This window comes from Engystomops pustulosus, chromosome 9, assembly GCF_040894005.1.
Source record: "Engystomops pustulosus chromosome 9, aEngPut4.maternal, whole genome shotgun sequence".
NCBI classification, from domain to species: Eukaryota; Metazoa; Chordata; class Amphibia; order Anura; family Leptodactylidae; genus Engystomops; species Engystomops pustulosus.
In genome coordinates, this window is record NC_092419.1 from 69,028,466 (window position 1) to 69,047,123 (window position 18,658).

The following is an 18,658-nucleotide window of genomic DNA, read 5'->3' on the forward strand; positions in this document are numbered from 1 at the left end:
ACGAGAGCAGGCACATTCAGCTTAGAATGGCTGTTGACAGCAGCTGTTCAATTTGAACCTTCTTTTACTATCTCATAGAGAAACTAACACAATTTTCAGGTTCAAAAGGTCAACGGAACTTGGGATTCCCAGCCAGTCTCCCATGCTGGTACTTGCCAAGCCTTAAGCTGCTGCGATCTGACGAGAGCAGGCACATTCAGCTTAGAATGGCTGTTGACAGCAGCTGTTCAATTTGAACCTTCTTTTACTATCTCATAGAGAAACTAACACAATTTTCAGGTTCAAAAAGGTCAACGGAACTTGGGATTCCAGCCAGTCTCCCATGCTGGTACTTGCCAAGCCCTTAAGCTGCTTGCTGCTGCGATCTGACGAGAGCAGGCACATTCAGCTTAGAATGGCCGTTGACAGCAGCTGTTCAGTTTGAACCTTCTTTTACTATCTCATAGAGAAACTAACACAATTTTCAGGTTCAAAAAGGTCAACGGAACTTGGGATTCCCAGCCAGTCTCCCATGCTGGTACTTGCCAAGCCTTAAGCTGCTGCGATTCTGATGAGAGCAGGCACATTCAGCTTAGAATGGCCGTTGACAGCAGCTGTTCAATTGGAACCTTCTTTTACTATCTCATAGAGAAACTAACACAATTTTCAGGTTCAAAAAGGGCAACAGAACTTGGGATTCCCAGCCAGTCTCCCATGCTGGTACTTGCCAAGCCCTTAAGCTGCATTGCTGCTGCGATCTGACGAGAGCAGGCCACATTCAGCTTAGAATGGCCGTTGACAGCAGCTGCCTAATTTCTACTTTCTTTTACTATCTCATAGAGAAACTAACACAATTTTCAGGTTCAAAAAGGTCAACGGAACTGGGATTCCCAGCCAGTCTCCCATGCTGGTATTGCCAAGCCTTAAGCTGCTGCGATCTGACGAGAGCAGGCACATTCAGCTTAGAATGGCTGTTGACAGCAGCTGTTCAATTTGAACCTTCTTTTACTATCTCATAGAGAAACTAACACAATTTTCAGGTTCAAAAAGGTCAACGGAACTTGGGATTCCCAGCCAGTCTCCCATGCTGGTACTTGCCAAGCCTTAAGCTGCATTGCTGCTGCGATCTGACGAGAGCAGGCACATTCAGCTTAGAATGGCCGTTGACAGCAGCTGTTCAGTTTGAACCTTCTTTTACTATCTCATAGAGAAACTAACACAATTTTCAGGTTCAAAAAGGTCAACGGAACTTGGGATTCCCAGCCAGTCTCCCATGCTGGTACTTGCCAAGCCTTAAGCTGCTGCGATCTGACGAGAGCAGGCACATTCAGCTTAGAATGGCTGTTGACAGCAGCTGTTCAATTTGAACCTTCTTTTACTATCTCATAGAGAAACTAACACAATTTTCAGGTTCAAAAAGGTCAACGGAACTTGGATTCCCAGCCAGTCTCCCATGCTGGTACTTGCCAAGCCTTAAGCTGCTGCGATCTGACGAGAGCAGGCACATTCAGCTTAGAATGGCTGTTGACAGCAGCTGTTCAATTTGAACCTTCTTTTACTATCTCATAGAGAAACTAACACAATTTTCAGGTTCAAAAAGGTCAACGGAACTTGGGATTCCCAGCCCAGTCTCCCATGCTGGTACTTGCCAAGCCTTAAGCTGCAATGCTGCTGCGATCTGACGAGAGCAGGCACATTCAGCTTAGAATGGCCGTTGACAGCAGCTGTTCAGTTTGAACCTTCTTTTACTATCTCATAGAGTAACTAACACAATTTTCAGGTTCAAAAAGGTCAACGGAACTTGGGATTCCCAGCCAGTCTCCCATGCTGGTACTTGCCAAGCCTTAAGCTGCTGCGATCTGATGAGAGCAGGCACATTCAGCTTAGAATGGCCGTTGACAGCAGCTGTTCAATTTGAACCTTCTTTTACTATCTCATAGAGAAACTAACACAATTTTAAGGTTCAAAAAGGTCAACAGAACTTGGGATTCCCAGCCAGTCTCCCATGCTGGTACTTGCCAAGCCTTAAGCTGCATTGCTGCTGCGATCTGACGAGAGCAGCACATTCAGCTTAGAATGGCCGTTGACAGCAGCTGCCTAATTTCTACTTCTTTTACTATCTCATAGAGAAACTAACACAATTTTCAGGGTTCAAAAAGGTCAACGGAACTTGGGATTCCCAGCCAGTCTCCCATGCTGGTACTTGCCAAGCCTTAAGCTGCATTGCTGCTGCGATCTGACGAGAGCAGGCACATTCAGCTTAGAATGGCCGTTGACAGCAGCTGTTCAATTTGAACCTTCTTTTACTATCTCATAGAGAAACTAACACAATTTTCAGGTTCAAAAAGGTCAACGGAACTTGGGATTCCCAGCCAGTCTCCCATGCTGGTACTTGCCAAGCCTTAAGCTGCTGCGATCTGACGAGAGCAGGCACATTCAGCTTAGAATGGCTGTTGACAGCAGCTGTTCAATTTGAACCTTCTTTTACTATCTCATAGAGAAACTAACACAATTTTCAGGTTCAAAAAGGTCAACGGAACTTGGGATTCCCAGCCAGTCTCCCATGCTGGTACTTGCCAAGCTTAAGCTGCATTGCTGCTGCGATCTGACGAGAGCAGGCACATTCAGCTTAGAATGGCCGTTGACAGCAGCTGTTCAGTTTGAACCTTCTTTTACTATCTCATAGAGAAACTAACACAATTTTCAGGTTCAAAAAGGTCAACGGAACTTGGGATTCCCAGCCAGTCTCCCATGCTGGTACTTGCCAAGCCTTAAGCTGCTGCGATCTGATGAGAGCAGGCACATTCAGCTTAGAATGGCCGTTGACAGCAGCTGTTCAATTGGAACCTTCTTTTACTATCTCATAGAGAAACTAACACAATTTTCAGGTTCAAAAAGGTCAACAGAACTTGGGATTCCCAGCCAGTCTCCCATGCTGGTACTTGCCAAGCCTTAAGCTGCATTGCTGCTGCGATCTGACGAGAGCAGGCACATTCAGCTTAGAATGGCCGTTGACAGCAGCTGCCTAATTTCTACTTTCTTTTACTATCTCATAGAGAAACTAACACAATTTTCAGGTTCAAAAAGGTCAACGGAACTTGGGATTCCCAGCCAGTCTCCCATGCTGGTACTTGCCAAGCCTTAAGCTGCATTGCTGCTGCGATCTGACGAGAGCAGGCACATTCAGCTTAGAATGGCCGTTGACAGCAGCTGTTCAATTTGAACCTTCTTTTACTATCTCATAGAGAAACTAACACAATTTTCAGGTTCAAAAAGGTCAACGGAACTTGGGATTCCCAGCCAGTCTCCCATGCTGGTACTTGCCAAGCCTTAAGCTGCATTGATGCAGCGATCTGACGAGAGCAGGCACATTCAGCTTAGAATGGCCGTTGACAGCAGCTGTTCAGTTTGAACCTTCTTTTACTATCTCATAGAGAAACTAACACAATTTTCAGGTTCAAAAAGGTCAACGGAACTTGGGATTCCCAGCCAGTCTCCCATGCTGGTACTTGCCAAGCCTTAAGCTGCTGCGATCTGATGAGAGCAGGCACATTCAGCTTAGAATGGCCGTTGACAGCAGCTGTTCAATTTGAACCTTCTTTTACTATCTCATAGAGAAACTAACACAATTTTCAGGTTCAAAAAGGTCAACAGAACTTGGGATTCCCAGCCAGTCTCCCATGCTGGTACTTGCCAAGCCTTAAGCTGCATTGCTGCTGCGATCTGACGAGAGCAGGCACATTCAGCTTAGAATGGCCGTTGACAGCAGCTGCCTAATTTCTACTTTCTTTTACTATCTCATAGAGAAACTAACACAATTTTCAGGTTCAAAAAGGTCAACGGAACTTGGGATTCCCAGCCAGTCTCCCATGCTGGTACTTGCCAAGCCTTAAGCTGCATTGCTGCTGCGATCTGACGAGAGCAGGCACATTCAGCTTAGAATTGCCGTTGACAGCAGCTGTTCAATTTGAACCTTCTTTTACTATCTCATAGAGAAACTAACACAATTTTCAGGTTCAAAAAGGTCAACGGAACTTGGGATTCCCAGCCAGTCTCCCATGCTGGTACTTGCCAAGCCTTAAGCTGCTGCGATCTGACGAGAGCAGGCACATTCAGCTTAGAATGGCTGTTGACAGCAGCTGTTCAATTTGAACCTTCTTTTACTATCTCATAGAGAAACTAACACAATTTTCAGGTTCAAAAAGGTCAACGGAACTTGGGATTCCCAGCCAGTCTCCCATGCTGGTACTTGCCAAGCCTTAAGCTGCATTGCTGCTGCGATCTGACGAGAGCAGGCACATTCAGCTTAGAATGGCCGTTGACAGCAGCTGTTCAGTTTGAACCTTCTTTTACTATCTCATAGAGAAACTAACACAATTTTCAGGTTCAAAAAGGTCAACGGAACTTGGGATTCCCAGCCAGTCTCCCATGCTGGTACTTGCCAAGCCTTAAGCTGCTGCGATCTGACGAGAGCAGGCACATTCAGCTTAGAATGGCTGTTGACAGCAGCTGTTCAATTTGAACCTTCTTTTACTATCTCATAGAGAAACTAACACAATTTTCAGGTTCAAAAAGGTCAACGGAACTTGGGATTCCCAGCCAGTCTCCCATGCTGGTACTTGCCAAGCCTTAAGCTGCTGCGATCTGACGAGAGCAGGCACATTCAGCTTAGAATGGCTGTTGACAGCAGCTGTTCAATTTGAACCTTCTTTTACTATCTCATAGAGAAACTAACACAATTTTCAGGTTCAAAAAGGTCAACGGAACTTGGGATTCCCAGCCAGTCTCCCATGCTGGTACTTGCCAAGCCTTAAGCTGCATTGCTGCTGCGATCTGACGAGAGCAGGCACATTCAGCTTAGAATGGCCGTTGACAGCAGCTGTTCAGTTTGAACCTTCTTTTACTATCTCATAGAGTAACTAACACAATTTTCAGGTTCAAAAAGGTCAACGGAACTTGGGATTCCCAGCCAGTCTCCCATGCTGGTACTTGCCAAGCCTTAAGCTGCTGCGATCTGATGAGAGCAGGCACATTCAGCTTAGAATGGCCGTTGACAGCAGCTGTTCAATTTGAACCTTCTTTTACTATCTCATAGAGAAACTAACACAATTTTAAGGTTCAAAAAGGTCAACAGAACTTGGGATTCCCAGCCAGTCTCCCATGCTGGTACTTGCCAAGCCTTAAGCTGCATTGCTGCTGCGATCTGACGAGAGCAGGCACATTCAGCTTAGAATGGCCGTTGACAGCAGCTGCCTAATTTCTACTTTCTTTTACTATCTCATAGAGAAACTAACACAATTTTCAGGTTCAAAAAGGTCAACGGAACTTGGGATTCCCAGCCAGTCTCCCATGCTGGTACTTGCCAAGCCTTAAGCTGCATTGCTGCTGCGATCTGACGAGAGCAGGCACATTCAGCTTAGAATGGCCGTTGACAGCAGCTGTTCAATTTGAACCTTCTTTTACTATCTCATAGAGAAACTAACACAATTTTCAGGTTCAAAAAGGTCAACGGAACTTGGGATTCCCAGCCAGTCTCCCATGCTGGTACTTGCCAAGCCTTAAGCTGCTGCGATCTGACGAGAGCAGGCACATTCAGCTTAGAATGGCTGTTGACAGCAGCTGTTCAATTTGAACCTTCTTTTACTATCTCATAGAGAAACTAACACAATTTTCAGGTTCAAAAAGGTCAACGGAACTTGGGATTCCCAGCCAGTCTCCCATGCTGGTACTTGCCAAGCCTTAAGCTGCATTGCTGCTGCGATCTGACGAGAGCAGGCACATTCAGCTTAGAATGGCCGTTGACAGCAGCTGTTCAGTTTGAACCTTCTTTTACTATCTCATAGAGAAACTAACACAATTTTCAGGTTCAAAAAGGTCAACGGAACTTGGGATTCCCAGCCAGTCTCCCATGCTGGTACTTGCCAAGCCTTAAGCTGCTGCGATCTGATGAGAGCAGGCACATTCAGCTTAGAATGGCCGTTGACAGCAGCTGTTCAATTGGAACCTTCTTTTACTATCTCATAGAGAAACTAACACAATTTTCAGGTTCAAAAAGGTCAACAGAACTTGGGATTCCCAGCCAGTCTCCCATGCTGGTACTTGCCAAGCCTTAAGCTGCATTGCTGCTGCGATCTGACGAGAGCAGGCACATTCAGCTTAGAATGGCCGTTGACAGCAGCTGCCTAATTTCTACTTTCTTTTACTATCTCATAGAGAAACTAACACAATTTTCAGGTTCAAAAAGGTCAACGGAACTTGGGATTCCCAGCCAGTCTCCCATGCTGGTACTTGCCAAGCCTTAAGCTGCATTGCTGCTGCGATCTGACGAGAGCAGGCACATTCAGCTTAGAATGGCCGTTGACAGCAGCTGTTCAATTTGAACCTTCTTTTACTATCTCATAGAGAAACTAACACAATTTTCAGGTTCAAAAAGGTCAACGGAACTTGGGATTCCCAGCCAGTCTCCCATGCTGGTACTTGCCAAGCCTTAAGCTGCATTGATGCAGCGATCTGACGAGAGCAGGCACATTCAGCTTAGAATGGCCGTTGACAGCAGCTGTTCAGTTTGAACCTTCTTTTACTATCTCATAGAGAAACTAACACAATTTTCAGGTTCAAAAAGGTCAACGGAACTTGGGATTCCCAGCCAGTCTCCCATGCTGGTACTTGCCAAGCCTTAAGCTGCTGCGATCTGATGAGAGCAGGCACATTCAGCTTAGAATGGCCGTTGACAGCAGCTGTTCAATTTGAACCTTCTTTTACTATCTCATAGAGAAACTAACACAATTTTCAGGTTCAAAAAGGTCAACAGAACTTGGGATTCCCAGCCAGTCTCCCATGCTGGTACTTGCCAAGCCTTAAGCTGCATTGCTGCTGCGATCTGACGAGAGCAGGCACATTCAGCTTAGAATGGCCGTTGACAGCAGCTGCCTAATTTCTACTTTCTTTTACTATCTCATAGAGAAACTAACACAATTTTCAGGTTCAAAAAGGTCAACGGAACTTGGGATTCCCAGCCAGTCTCCCATGCTGGTACTTGCCAAGCCTTAAGCTGCATTGCTGCTGCGATCTGACGAGAGCAGGCACATTCAGCTTAGAATTGCCGTTGACAGCAGCTGTTCAATTTGAACCTTCTTTTACTATCTCATAGAGAAACTAACACAATTTTCAGGTTCAAAAAGGTCAACGGAACTTGGGATTCCCAGCCAGTCTCCCATGCTGGTACTTGCCAAGCCTTAAGCTGCTGCGATCTGACGAGAGCAGGCACATTCAGCTTAGAATGGCTGTTGACAGCAGCTGTTCAATTTGAACCTTCTTTTACTATCTCATAGAGAAACTAACACAATTTTCAGGTTCAAAAAGGTCAACGGAACTTGGGATTCCCAGCCAGTCTCCCATGCTGGTACTTGCCAAGCCTTAAGCTGCATTGCTGCTGCGATCTGACGAGAGCAGGCACATTCAGCTTAGAATGGCCGTTGACAGCAGCTGTTCAGTTTGAACCTTCTTTTACTATCTCATAGAGAAACTAACACAATTTTCAGGTTCAAAAAGGTCAACGGAACTTGGGATTCCCAGCCAGTCTCCCATGCTGGTACTTGCCAAGCCTTAAGCTGCTGCGATCTGACGAGAGCAGGCACATTCAGCTTAGAATGGCTGTTGACAGCAGCTGTTCAATTTGAACCTTCTTTTACTATCTCATAGAGAAACTAACACAATTTTCAGGTTCAAAAAGGTCAACGGAACTTGGGATTCCCAGCCAGTCTCCCATGCTGGTACTTGCCAAGCCTTAAGCTGCTGCGATCTGACGAGAGCAGGCACATTCAGCTTAGAATGGCTGTTGACAGCAGCTGTTCAATTTGAACCTTCTTTTACTATCTCATAGAGAAACTAACACAATTTTCAGGTTCAAAAAGGTCAACGGAACTTGGGATTCCCAGCCAGTCTCCCATGCTGGTACTTGCCAAGCCTTAAGCTGCATTGCTGCTGCGATCTGACGAGAGCAGGCACATTCAGCTTAGAATGGCCGTTGACAGCAGCTGTTCAGTTTGAACCTTCTTTTACTATCTCATAGAGTAACTAACACAATTTTCAGGTTCAAAAAGGTCAACGGAACTTGGGATTCCCAGCCAGTCTCCCATGCTGGTACTTGCCAAGCCTTAAGCTGCTGCGATCTGATGAGAGCAGGCACATTCAGCTTAGAATGGCCGTTGACAGCAGCTGTTCAATTTGAACCTTCTTTTACTATCTCATAGAGAAACTAACACAATTTTAAGGTTCAAAAAGGTCAACAGAACTTGGGATTCCCAGCCAGTCTCCCATGCTGGTACTTGCCAAGCCTTAAGCTGCATTGCTGCTACGATCTGACGAGAGCAGGCACATTCAGCTTAGAATGGCCGTTGACAGCAGCTGCCTAATTTCTACTTTCTTTTACTATCTCATAGAGAAACTAACACAATTTTCAGGTTCAAAAAGGTCAACGGAACTTGGGATTCCCAGCCAGTCTCCCATGCTGGTACTTGCCAAGCCTTAAGCTGCATTGCTGCTGCGATCTGACGAGAGCAGGCACATTCAGCTTAGAATGGCCGTTGACAGCAGCTGTTCAATTTGAACCTTCTTTTACTATCTCATAGAGAAACTAACACAATTTTCAGGTTCAAAAAGGTCAACGGAACTTGGGATTCCCAGCCAGTCTCCCATGCTGGTACTTGCCAAGCCTTAAGCTGCTGCGATCTGACGAGAGCAGGCACATTCAGCTTAGAATGGCTGTTGACAGCAGCTGTTCAATTTGAACCTTCTTTTACTATCTCATAGAGAAACTAACACAATTTTCAGGTTCAAAAAGGTCAACGGAACTTGGGATTCCCAGCCAGTCTCCCATGCTGGTACTTGCCAAGCCTTAAGCTGCATTGCTGCTGCGATCTGACGAGAGCAGGCACATTCAGCTTAGAATGGCCGTTGACAGCAGCTGTTCAGTTTGAACCTTCTTTTACTATCTCATAGAGAAACTAACACAATTTTCAGGTTCAAAAAGGTCAACGGAACTTGGGATTCCCAGCCAGTCTCCCATGCTGGTACTTGCCAAGCCTTAAGCTGCTGCGATCTGATGAGAGCAGGCACATTCAGCTTAGAATGGCCGTTGACAGCAGCTGTTCAATTTGAACCTTCTTTTACTATCTCATAGAGAAACTAACACAATTTTCAGGTTCAAAAAGGTCAACAGAACTTGGGATTCCCAGCCAGTCTCCCATGCTGGTACTTGCCAAGCCTTAAGCTGCATTGCTGCTGCGATCTGACGAGAGCAGGCACATTCAGCTTAGAATGGCCGTTGACAGCAGCTGCCTAATTTCTACTTTCTTTTACTATCTCATAGAGAAACTAACACAATTTTCAGGTTCAAAAAGGTCAACGGAACTTGGGATTCCCAGCCAGTCTCCCATGCTGGTACTTGCCAAGCCTTAAGCTGCTGCGATCTGACGAGAGCAGGCACATTCAGCTTAGAATGGCTGTTGACAGCAGCTGTTCAATTTGAACCTTCTTTTACTATCTCATAGAGAAACTAACACAATTTTCAGGTTCAAAAAGGTCAACGGAACTTGGGATTCCCAGCCAGTCTCCCATGCTGGTACTTGCCAAGCCTTAAGCTGCATTGCTGCTGCGATCTGACGAGAGCAGGCACATTCAGCTTAGAATGGCCGTTGACAGCAGCTGTTCAGTTTGAACCTTCTTTTACTATCTCATAGAGAAACTAACACAATTTTCAGGTTCAAAAAGGTCAACGGAACTTGGGATTCCCAGCCAGTCTCCCATGCTGGTACTTGCCAAGCCTTAAGCTGCTGCGATCTGACGAGAGCAGGCACATTCAGCTTAGAATGGCTGTTGACAGCAGCTGTTCAATTTGAACCTTCTTTTACTATCTCATAGAGAAACTAACACAATTTTCAGGTTCAAAAAGGTCAACGGAACTTGGGATTCCCAGCCAGTCTCCCATGCTGGTACTTGCCAAGCCTTAAGCTGCTGCGATCTGACGAGAGCAGGCACATTCAGCTTAGAATGGCTGTTGACAGCAGCTGTTCAATTTGAACCTTCTTTTACTATCTCATAGAGAAACTAACACAATTTTCAGGTTCAAAAAGGTCAACGGAACTTGGGATTCCCAGCCAGTCTCCCATGCTGGTACTTGCCAAGCCTTAAGCTGCATTGCTGCTGCGATCTGACGAGAGCAGGCACATTCAGCTTAGAATGGCCGTTGACAGCAGCTGTTCAGTTTGAACCTTCTTTTACTATCTCATAGAGTAACTAACACAATTTTCAGGTTCAAAAAGGTCAACGGAACTTGGGATTCCCAGCCAGTCTCCCATGCTGGTACTTGCCAAGCCTTAAGCTGCTGCGATCTGATGAGAGCAGGCACATTCAGCTTAGAATGGCCGTTGACAGCAGCTGTTCAATTTGAACCTTCTTTTACTATCTCATAGAGAAACTAACACAATTTTAAGGTTCAAAAAGGTCAACAGAACTTGGGATTCCCAGCCAGTCTCCCATGCTGGTACTTGCCAAGCCTTAAGCTGCATTGCTGCTGCGATCTGACGAGAGCAGGCACATTCAGCTTAGAATGGCCGTTGACAGCAGCTGCCTAATTTCTACTTTCTTTTACTATCTCATAGAGAAACTAACACAATTTTCAGGTTCAAAAAGGTCAACGGAACTTGGGATTCCCAGCCAGTCTCCCATGCTGGTACTTGCCAAGCCTTAAGCTGCATTGCTGCTGCGATCTGACGAGAGCAGGCACATTCAGCTTAGAATGGCCGTTGACAGCAGCTGTTCAATTTGAACCTTCTTTTACTATCTCATAGAGAAACTAACACAATTTTCAGGTTCAAAAAGGTCAACGGAACTTGGGATTCCCAGCCAGTCTCCCATGCTGGTACTTGCCAAGCCTTAAGCTGCTGCGATCTGACGAGAGCAGGCACATTCAGCTTAGAATGGCTGTTGACAGCAGCTGTTCAATTTGAACCTTCTTTTACTATCTCATAGAGAAACTAACACAATTTTCAGGTTCAAAAAGGTCAACGGAACTTGGGATTCCCAGCCAGTCTCCCATGCTGGTACTTGCCAAGCCTTAAGCTGCATTGCTGCTGCGATCTGACGAGAGCAGGCACATTCAGCTTAGAATGGCCGTTGACAGCAGCTGTTCAGTTTGAACCTTCTTTTACTATCTCATAGAGAAACTAACACAATTTTCAGGTTCAAAAAGGTCAACGGAACTTGGGATTCCCAGCCAGTCTCCCATGCTGGTACTTGCCAAGCCTTAAGCTGCTGCGATCTGATGAGAGCAGGCACATTCAGCTTAGAATGGCCGTTGACAGCAGCTGTTCAATTGGAACCTTCTTTTACTATCTCATAGAGAAACTAACACAATTTTCAGGTTCAAAAAGGTCAACAGAACTTGGGATTCCCAGCCAGTCTCCCATGCTGGTACTTGCCAAGCCTTAAGCTGCATTGCTGCTGCGATCTGACGAGAGCAGGCACATTCAGCTTAGAATGGCCGTTGACAGCAGCTGCCTAATTTCTACTTTCTTTTACTATCTCATAGAGAAACTAACACAATTTTCAGGTTCAAAAAGGTCAACGGAACTTGGGATTCCCAGCCAGTCTCCCATGCTGGTACTTGCCAAGCCTTAAGCTGCATTGCTGCTGCGATCTGACGAGAGCAGGCACATTCAGCTTAGAATGGCCGTTGACAGCAGCTGTTCAATTTGAACCTTCTTTTACTATCTCATAGAGAAACTAACACAATTTTCAGGTTCAAAAAGGTCAACGGAACTTGGGATTCCCAGCCAGTCTCCCATGCTGGTACTTGCCAAGCCTTAAGCTGCATTGATGCAGCGATCTGACGAGAGCAGGCACATTCAGCTTAGAATGGCCGTTGACAGCAGCTGTTCAGTTTGAACCTTCTTTTACTATCTCATAGAGAAACTAACACAATTTTCAGGTTCAAAAAGGTCAACGGAACTTGGGATTCCCAGCCAGTCTCCCATGCTGGTACTTGCCAAGCCTTAAGCTGCTGCGATCTGATGAGAGCAGGCACATTCAGCTTAGAATGGCCGTTGACAGCAGCTGTTCAATTTGAACCTTCTTTTACTATCTCATAGAGAAACTAACACAATTTTCAGGTTCAAAAAGGTCAACAGAACTTGGGATTCCCAGCCAGTCTCCCATGCTGGTACTTGCCAAGCCTTAAGCTGCATTGCTGCTGCGATCTGACGAGAGCAGGCACATTCAGCTTAGAATGGCCGTTGACAGCAGCTGCCTAATTTCTACTTTCTTTTACTATCTCATAGAGAAACTAACACAATTTTCAGGTTCAAAAAGGTCAACGGAACTTGGGATTCCCAGCCAGTCTCCCATGCTGGTACTTGCCAAGCCTTAAGCTGCATTGCTGCTGCGATCTGACGAGAGCAGGCACATTCAGCTTAGAATGGCCGTTGACAGCAGCTGTTCAATTTGAACCTTCTTTTACTATCTCATAGAGAAACTAACACAATTTTCAGGTTCAAAAAGGTCAACGGAACTTGGGATTCCCAGCCAGTCTCCCATGCTGGTACTTGCCAAGCCTTAAGCTGCTGCGATCTGACGAGAGCAGGCACATTCAGCTTAGAATGGCTGTTGACAGCAGCTGTTCAATTTGAACCTTCTTTTACTATCTCATAGAGAAACTAACACAATTTTCAGGTTCAAAAAGGTCAACGGAACTTGGGATTCCCAGCCAGTCTCCCATGCTGGTACTTGCCAAGCCTTAAGCTGCATTGCTGCTGCGATCTGACGAGAGCAGGCACATTCAGCTTAGAATGGCCGTTGACAGCAGCTGTTCAGTTTGAACCTTCTTTTACTATCTCATAGAGAAACTAACACAATTTTCAGGTTCAAAAAGGTCAACGGAACTTGGGATTCCCAGCCAGTCTCCCATGCTGGTACTTGCCAAGCCTTAAGCTGCTGCGATCTGACGAGAGCAGGCACATTCAGCTTAGAATGGCTGTTGACAGCAGCTGTTCAATTTGAACCTTCTTTTACTATCTCATAGAGAAACTAACACAATTTTCAGGTTCAAAAAGGTCAACGGAACTTGGGATTCCCAGCCAGTCTCCCATGCTGGTACTTGCCAAGCCTTAAGCTGCTGCGATCTGACGAGAGCAGGCACATTCAGCTTAGAATGGCTGTTGACAGCAGCTGTTCAATTTGAACCTTCTTTTACTATCTCATAGAGAAACTAACACAATTTTCAGGTTCAAAAAGGTCAACGGAACTTGGGATTCCCAGCCAGTCTCCCATGCTGGTACTTGCCAAGCCTTAAGCTGCATTGCTGCTGCGATCTGACGAGAGCAGGCACATTCAGCTTAGAATGGCCGTTGACAGCAGCTGTTCAGTTTGAACCTTCTTTTACTATCTCATAGAGTAACTAACACAATTTTCAGGTTCAAAAAGGTCAACGGAACTTGGGATTCCCAGCCAGTCTCCCATGCTGGTACTTGCCAAGCCTTAAGCTGCTGCGATCTGATGAGAGCAGGCACATTCAGCTTAGAATGGCCGTTGACAGCAGCTGTTCAATTTGAACCTTCTTTTACTATCTCATAGAGAAACTAACACAATTTTAAGGTTCAAAAAGGTCAACAGAACTTGGGATTCCCAGCCAGTCTCCCATGCTGGTACTTGCCAAGCCTTAAGCTGCATTGCTGCTGCGATCTGACGAGAGCAGGCACATTCAGCTTAGAATGGCCGTTGACAGCAGCTGCCTAATTTCTACTTTCTTTTACTATCTCATAGAGAAACTAACACAATTTTCAGGTTCAAAAAGGTCAACGGAACTTGGGATTCCCAGCCAGTCTCCCATGCTGGTACTTGCCAAGCCTTAAGCTGCATTGCTGCTGCGATCTGACGAGAGCAGGCACATTCAGCTTAGAATGGCCGTTGACAGCAGCTGTTCAATTTGAACCTTCTTTTACTATCTCATAGAGAAACTAACACAATTTTCAGGTTCAAAAAGGTCAACGGAACTTGGGATTCCCAGCCAGTCTCCCATGCTGGTACTTGCCAAGCCTTAAGCTGCTGCGATCTGACGAGAGCAGGCACATTCAGCTTAGAATGGCTGTTGACAGCAGCTGTTCAATTTGAACCTTCTTTTACTATCTCATAGAGAAACTAACACAATTTTCAGGTTCAAAAAGGTCAACGGAACTTGGGATTCCCAGCCAGTCTCCCATGCTGGTACTTGCCAAGCCTTAAGCTGCATTGCTGCTGCGATCTGACGAGAGCAGGCACATTCAGCTTAGAATGGCCGTTGACCGCAGTTGCCTAATTTCTACCTTCTTTTACTATCTCATAGAGAAACTAACACAATTTTTATGTTCAAAAAGGTCAACGGAACTTGGGATTCCAAGCCAGTCTCCCATTCTGGTACTTGCCAAGCCTTGAGCTTCATTGCTGCTGCGATCTGATGAGAGCAGGCACATTCAGCTTAGAATGGCCTTTGTCAGCAGCTGTTCAATTTGAACCTTCTTGTACTATCTCATAGAGAAACTAACACAATTTTCAGGTTCAAAAAGGTCAACGGAACATGGGATTCCCAGCCAGTCTCCCATGCTGGTACTTGCCAAGCCTTAAGCTGCATTGCTGCTGCGATCTGATGAGAGCAGGCACATTCAGCTTAGAATGGCCGTTGACAGCAGCTGTTCAATTTCAACCTTCTTTTACTATCACATAGAGAAACAAACACAATTTTCAGGTTCAAAATGTTCAACGGAACTTGGGATTCCCAGCCAGTCTCCCATGCTGGTACTTGCCAAGCCTTAAGCTGCATTGCTGCTGCGATCTGACGAGAGCAGGCACATTCAGCTTCGAATGGCTGTTGACAGCAGCTGTTCAATTTGAACCTACTTTTACTATCTCATAGAGAAACTAACACAATTTTCAGGTTCAAAAAGGTCAACGGAACTTGGGATTCCAAGCCAGTCTCCCATTCTGGTACTTGCCAAGCCTTGAGCTTCATTGCTGCTGCGATCTGATGAGAGCAGGCACATTCAGCTTAGAATGGCCTTTGTCAGCAGCTGTTCAATTTGAACCTTCTTGTAATATCTCATAGAGAAACTAACACAATTTTTATGTTCAAAAAGGTCAACGGAACATGGGATTCCCAGCCAGTCTCCCATGCTGGTACTTGCCAAGCCTTAAGCTGCATTGCTGCTGCGATCTGATGAGAGCAGGCACATTCAGCTTAGAATGGCCGTTGACAGCAGCTGTTCAATTTCAACCTTCTTTTACTATCACATAGAGAAACAAACACAATTTTCAGGTTCAAAAAGTTCAACGGAACTTGGGATTCCCAGCCAGTCTCCCATGCTGGTACTTGCCAAGCCTTAAGCTGCATTGCTGCAGCAATCTGATGAGAGCAGGCACATTCAGCTTAGAATGGCCGTTGACAGCAGCTGTTCAATTTGAACCTTCTTTTACTATCTCATAGAGAAACTAACACAATTTTTATGTTCAAAAAGGTCAACGGAACTTGGGATTCCCAGCCAGTCTCACATGCTGGTACTTGCCAAGCCTTAAGCTGCATTGCTGCTGCGATCTGACGAGAGCAGGCACATTCAGCTTAGAATGGCCGTTGACAGCAGTTGCCTAATTTCTACCTTCTTTTACTATCTCATAGAGAAACTAACACAATTTTTATGTTCACAAAGGTCAACGGAACTTGGGATTCCAAGCCAGTCTCCCATTCTGGTACTTGCCAAGCCTTGAGCTTCATTGCTGCTGCGATCTGATGAGAGCAGGCACATTCAGCTTAGAATGGCCTTTGTCAGCAGCTGTTCAATTTGAACCTTCTTGTACTATCTCATAGAGAAACTAACACAATTTTCAGGTTCAAAAAGGTCAACGGAACATGGGATTCCCAGCCAGTCTCCCATGCTGGTACTTGCCAAGCCTTAAGCTGCATTGCTGCTGCGATCTGATGAGAGCAGGCACATTCAGCTTAGAATGGCCGTTGACAGCAGCTGTTCAATTTCAACCTTCTTTTACTATCACATAGAGAAACAAACACAATTTTCAGGTTCAAAAAGTTCAACTGAACTTGGGATTCCCAGCCAGTCTCCCATGCTGGTACTTGCCAAGCCTTAAGCTGCATTGCTGCTGCGATCTGACGAGAGCAGGCACATTCAGCTTAGAATGGCCGTTGACAGCACTTGCCTAATTTCTACCTTCTTTTACTATCTCATAGAGAAACTAACACAATTTTTATGTTCAAAAAGGTCAACGGAACTTGGGATTCCAAGCCAGTCTCCCATTCTGGTACTTGCCAAGCCTTGAGCTTCATTGCTGCTGCGATCTGATGAGAGCAGGCACATTCAGCTTAGAATGGCCTTTGTCAGCAGCTGTTCAATTTGAACCTTCTTGTAATATCTCATAGAGAAACTAACACAATTTTTATGTTCAAAAAGGTCAACGGAACATGGGATTCCCAGCCAGTCTCCCATGCTGGTACTTGCCAAGCCTTAAGCTGCATTGCTGCTGCGATCTGATGAGAGCAGGCACATTCAGCTTAGAATGGCCGTTGACAGCAGCTGTTCAATTTCAACCTTCTTTTACTATCACATAGAGAAACAAACACAATTTTCAGGTTCAAAAAGTTCAACGGAACTTGGGATTCCCAGCCAGTCTCCCATGCTGGTACTTGCCAAGCCTTAAGCTGCATTGCTGCTGCGATCTGACGAGAGCAGGCACATTCAGCTTCGAATGGCTGTTGACAGCAGCTGTTCAATTTGAACCTACTTTTACTATCTCATAGAGAAACTAACACAATTTTCAGGTTCAAAAAGGTCAATGGAACTTGGGATTCCCAGCCAGTCTCCCATGCTGGTACTTGCCAAGCCTTAAGCTGCATTGCTGCTGCAATCTGATGAGAGCAGGCACATTCAGCTTATAATGGCCGTTGACAGCAGCTGTTCAATTTGAACCTTCTTGTACCATCTTTGACAGAGAAACTAACACAATTTTCAGGTTCAAAAAGGTCAACGGAACATGGGATTCCCAGCCAGTCTCCCATGCTGGTACTTGCCAAGCCTTAAGCTGCATTGCTGCTGCGATCTGATAAGAGCAGGCACATTCAGCTTAAAATGGCCGTTGACAGCAGCTGTTCAATTTGAACCTTCTTTTACTATCTCATAGAGAAACTAACACAATTTTTATGTTCAAAAAGGTCAACGGAACTTGGGATTCCCAGCCAGTCTCACATGCTGGTACTTGCCAAGCCTTAAGCTGCATTGCTGCTGCGATCTGATGAGAGCAGGCACATTCAGTTTAGAATGGCCGTTGACAGCAGCTGTTCAATTTGAACCTTCTTTTACTATCTCATAGAGAAACTAACACAATTGTCAGGTTCAAAAAGGTCAACGGAACTTGGGATTCCCAGCCAGTCTCACATGCTGGTACTTGCCAAGCCTTAAGCTGCATTGCTGCTGCGATCTGACGAGAGCAGGCACATTCAGCTTAGAATGGCCGTTGACAGCAGTTGCCTAATTTCTACCTTCTTTTACTATCTCATAGAGAAACTAACACAATTTTTATGTTCAAAAAGGTCAACGGAACTTGGGATTCCAAGCCAGTCTCCCATTCTGGTACTTGCCAAGCCTTGAGCTTCATTGCTGCTGCGATCTGATGAGAGCAGGCACATTCAGCTTAGAATGGCCTTTGTCAGCACCTGTTCAATTTGAACCTTCTTGTACTATCTCATAGAGAAACTAACACAATTTTCAGGTTCAAAAAGGTCAACGGAACATGGGATTCCCAGCCAGTCTCCCATGCTGGTACTTGCCAAGCCTTAAGCTGCATTGCTGCTGCGATCTGACGAGAGCAGGCACATTCAGCTTAGAATGGCCGTTGACAGCAGTTGCCTAATTTCTACCTTCTTTTACTATCTCATAGAGAAACTAACACAATTTTTATGTTCAAAAAGGTCAACGGAACTTGGGATTCCAAGCCAGTCTCCCATTCTGGTACTTGCCAAGCCTTGAGCTTCATTGCTGCTGCGATCTGATGAGAGCAGGCACATTCAGCTTAGAATGGCCTTTGTCAGCAGCTGTTCAATTTGAACCTTCTTGTACTATCTCATAGAGAAACTAACACAATTTTCAGGTTCAAAAAGGGCAACGGAACATGGGATTCCCAGCCAGTCTCCCATGCTGGTACTTGCCAAGCCTTAAGCTGCATTGCTGCTGCGATCTGATGAGAGCAGGCACATTCAGCTTAGAATGGCCGTTGACAGCAGCTGTTCAATTTCAACCTTCTTTTACTATCACATAGAGAAACAAACACAATTTTCAGGTTCAAAATGTTCAACGGAACTTGGGATTCCCAGCCAGTCTCCCATGCTGGTACTTGCCAAGCCTTAAGCTGCATTGCTGCTGCGATCTGACGAGAGCAGGCACATTCAGCTTCGAATGGCTGTTGACAGCAGCTGTTCAATTTGAACCTACTTTTACTATCTCATAGAGAAACTAACACAATTTTCAGGTTCAAAAAGGTCAACGGAACTTGGGATTCCAAGCCAGTCTCCCATTCTGGTACTTGCCAAGCCTTGAGCTTCATTGCTGCTGCGATCTGATGAGAGCAGGCACATTCAGCTTAGAATGGC

The 18,658-nt window shown here is 45.5% G+C and overlaps 52 pseudogenes; all 52 read right to left on the bottom strand.

The window, feature by feature from the left end:
- Positions 1-1,028: 1,028 nt before the first annotated feature.
- Positions 1,029-1,147, bottom strand: LOC140101659 (5S ribosomal RNA; annotated as a pseudogene).
- An 802-nt stretch (positions 1,148-1,949) lies between these two features.
- Positions 1,950-2,067, bottom strand: LOC140097458 (5S ribosomal RNA; annotated as a pseudogene).
- Positions 2,068-2,137: 70 nt separating this feature from the next.
- On the bottom strand, positions 2,138-2,256 carry LOC140101660 (5S ribosomal RNA; annotated as a pseudogene).
- Positions 2,257-2,507: 251 nt separating this feature from the next.
- On the bottom strand, positions 2,508-2,625 carry LOC140098673 (5S ribosomal RNA; annotated as a pseudogene).
- A 251-nt stretch (positions 2,626-2,876) lies between these two features.
- On the bottom strand, positions 2,877-2,995 carry LOC140081265 (5S ribosomal RNA; annotated as a pseudogene).
- Positions 2,996-3,065: 70 nt separating this feature from the next.
- LOC140101662 (5S ribosomal RNA) lies at positions 3,066-3,184 on the bottom strand (annotated as a pseudogene).
- A 70-nt stretch (positions 3,185-3,254) lies between these two features.
- Positions 3,255-3,373, bottom strand: LOC140092557 (5S ribosomal RNA; annotated as a pseudogene).
- A 251-nt stretch (positions 3,374-3,624) lies between these two features.
- LOC140081266 (5S ribosomal RNA) lies at positions 3,625-3,743 on the bottom strand (annotated as a pseudogene).
- Positions 3,744-3,813: 70 nt separating this feature from the next.
- On the bottom strand, positions 3,814-3,932 carry LOC140083979 (5S ribosomal RNA; annotated as a pseudogene).
- A 251-nt stretch (positions 3,933-4,183) lies between these two features.
- On the bottom strand, positions 4,184-4,302 carry LOC140101663 (5S ribosomal RNA; annotated as a pseudogene).
- A 432-nt stretch (positions 4,303-4,734) lies between these two features.
- LOC140101664 (5S ribosomal RNA) lies at positions 4,735-4,853 on the bottom strand (annotated as a pseudogene).
- Positions 4,854-5,104: 251 nt separating this feature from the next.
- LOC140081267 (5S ribosomal RNA) lies at positions 5,105-5,223 on the bottom strand (annotated as a pseudogene).
- A 70-nt stretch (positions 5,224-5,293) lies between these two features.
- LOC140101665 (5S ribosomal RNA) lies at positions 5,294-5,412 on the bottom strand (annotated as a pseudogene).
- A 251-nt stretch (positions 5,413-5,663) lies between these two features.
- On the bottom strand, positions 5,664-5,782 carry LOC140101666 (5S ribosomal RNA; annotated as a pseudogene).
- Positions 5,783-6,033: 251 nt separating this feature from the next.
- LOC140081269 (5S ribosomal RNA) lies at positions 6,034-6,152 on the bottom strand (annotated as a pseudogene).
- A 70-nt stretch (positions 6,153-6,222) lies between these two features.
- On the bottom strand, positions 6,223-6,341 carry LOC140101667 (5S ribosomal RNA; annotated as a pseudogene).
- Positions 6,342-6,411: 70 nt separating this feature from the next.
- LOC140092558 (5S ribosomal RNA) lies at positions 6,412-6,530 on the bottom strand (annotated as a pseudogene).
- Positions 6,531-6,781: 251 nt separating this feature from the next.
- LOC140081270 (5S ribosomal RNA) lies at positions 6,782-6,900 on the bottom strand (annotated as a pseudogene).
- A 70-nt stretch (positions 6,901-6,970) lies between these two features.
- On the bottom strand, positions 6,971-7,089 carry LOC140083981 (5S ribosomal RNA; annotated as a pseudogene).
- A 251-nt stretch (positions 7,090-7,340) lies between these two features.
- Positions 7,341-7,459, bottom strand: LOC140101669 (5S ribosomal RNA; annotated as a pseudogene).
- Positions 7,460-7,891: 432 nt separating this feature from the next.
- Positions 7,892-8,010, bottom strand: LOC140101670 (5S ribosomal RNA; annotated as a pseudogene).
- Positions 8,011-8,261: 251 nt separating this feature from the next.
- Positions 8,262-8,380, bottom strand: LOC140089249 (5S ribosomal RNA; annotated as a pseudogene).
- Positions 8,381-8,450: 70 nt separating this feature from the next.
- Positions 8,451-8,569, bottom strand: LOC140101671 (5S ribosomal RNA; annotated as a pseudogene).
- Positions 8,570-8,820: 251 nt separating this feature from the next.
- On the bottom strand, positions 8,821-8,939 carry LOC140101672 (5S ribosomal RNA; annotated as a pseudogene).
- Positions 8,940-9,190: 251 nt separating this feature from the next.
- Positions 9,191-9,309, bottom strand: LOC140081271 (5S ribosomal RNA; annotated as a pseudogene).
- Positions 9,310-9,560: 251 nt separating this feature from the next.
- On the bottom strand, positions 9,561-9,679 carry LOC140101674 (5S ribosomal RNA; annotated as a pseudogene).
- A 432-nt stretch (positions 9,680-10,111) lies between these two features.
- LOC140101675 (5S ribosomal RNA) lies at positions 10,112-10,230 on the bottom strand (annotated as a pseudogene).
- Positions 10,231-10,481: 251 nt separating this feature from the next.
- LOC140081272 (5S ribosomal RNA) lies at positions 10,482-10,600 on the bottom strand (annotated as a pseudogene).
- Positions 10,601-10,670: 70 nt separating this feature from the next.
- Positions 10,671-10,789, bottom strand: LOC140101676 (5S ribosomal RNA; annotated as a pseudogene).
- Positions 10,790-11,040: 251 nt separating this feature from the next.
- Positions 11,041-11,159, bottom strand: LOC140101677 (5S ribosomal RNA; annotated as a pseudogene).
- A 251-nt stretch (positions 11,160-11,410) lies between these two features.
- On the bottom strand, positions 11,411-11,529 carry LOC140081274 (5S ribosomal RNA; annotated as a pseudogene).
- A 70-nt stretch (positions 11,530-11,599) lies between these two features.
- On the bottom strand, positions 11,600-11,718 carry LOC140101678 (5S ribosomal RNA; annotated as a pseudogene).
- Positions 11,719-11,788: 70 nt separating this feature from the next.
- Positions 11,789-11,907, bottom strand: LOC140092559 (5S ribosomal RNA; annotated as a pseudogene).
- Positions 11,908-12,158: 251 nt separating this feature from the next.
- Positions 12,159-12,277, bottom strand: LOC140081275 (5S ribosomal RNA; annotated as a pseudogene).
- Positions 12,278-12,347: 70 nt separating this feature from the next.
- On the bottom strand, positions 12,348-12,466 carry LOC140101681 (5S ribosomal RNA; annotated as a pseudogene).
- A 251-nt stretch (positions 12,467-12,717) lies between these two features.
- On the bottom strand, positions 12,718-12,836 carry LOC140101682 (5S ribosomal RNA; annotated as a pseudogene).
- Positions 12,837-13,268: 432 nt separating this feature from the next.
- On the bottom strand, positions 13,269-13,387 carry LOC140101683 (5S ribosomal RNA; annotated as a pseudogene).
- A 251-nt stretch (positions 13,388-13,638) lies between these two features.
- Positions 13,639-13,757, bottom strand: LOC140081276 (5S ribosomal RNA; annotated as a pseudogene).
- Positions 13,758-13,827: 70 nt separating this feature from the next.
- On the bottom strand, positions 13,828-13,946 carry LOC140101684 (5S ribosomal RNA; annotated as a pseudogene).
- A 251-nt stretch (positions 13,947-14,197) lies between these two features.
- LOC140101685 (5S ribosomal RNA) lies at positions 14,198-14,316 on the bottom strand (annotated as a pseudogene).
- A 259-nt stretch (positions 14,317-14,575) lies between these two features.
- LOC140083158 (5S ribosomal RNA) lies at positions 14,576-14,694 on the bottom strand (annotated as a pseudogene).
- Positions 14,695-15,142: 448 nt separating this feature from the next.
- LOC140083159 (5S ribosomal RNA) lies at positions 15,143-15,261 on the bottom strand (annotated as a pseudogene).
- A 70-nt stretch (positions 15,262-15,331) lies between these two features.
- Positions 15,332-15,450, bottom strand: LOC140098471 (5S ribosomal RNA; annotated as a pseudogene).
- A 70-nt stretch (positions 15,451-15,520) lies between these two features.
- On the bottom strand, positions 15,521-15,639 carry LOC140093732 (5S ribosomal RNA; annotated as a pseudogene).
- Positions 15,640-15,898: 259 nt separating this feature from the next.
- LOC140083160 (5S ribosomal RNA) lies at positions 15,899-16,017 on the bottom strand (annotated as a pseudogene).
- A 70-nt stretch (positions 16,018-16,087) lies between these two features.
- LOC140097803 (5S ribosomal RNA) lies at positions 16,088-16,206 on the bottom strand (annotated as a pseudogene).
- Positions 16,207-16,465: 259 nt separating this feature from the next.
- On the bottom strand, positions 16,466-16,584 carry LOC140083161 (5S ribosomal RNA; annotated as a pseudogene).
- A 450-nt stretch (positions 16,585-17,034) lies between these two features.
- LOC140098165 (5S ribosomal RNA) lies at positions 17,035-17,153 on the bottom strand (annotated as a pseudogene).
- Positions 17,154-17,223: 70 nt separating this feature from the next.
- On the bottom strand, positions 17,224-17,342 carry LOC140097255 (5S ribosomal RNA; annotated as a pseudogene).
- Positions 17,343-17,412: 70 nt separating this feature from the next.
- On the bottom strand, positions 17,413-17,531 carry LOC140093733 (5S ribosomal RNA; annotated as a pseudogene).
- Positions 17,532-17,790: 259 nt separating this feature from the next.
- LOC140085622 (5S ribosomal RNA) lies at positions 17,791-17,909 on the bottom strand (annotated as a pseudogene).
- A 259-nt stretch (positions 17,910-18,168) lies between these two features.
- On the bottom strand, positions 18,169-18,287 carry LOC140089726 (5S ribosomal RNA; annotated as a pseudogene).
- Positions 18,288-18,658: the final 371 nt, after the last annotated feature.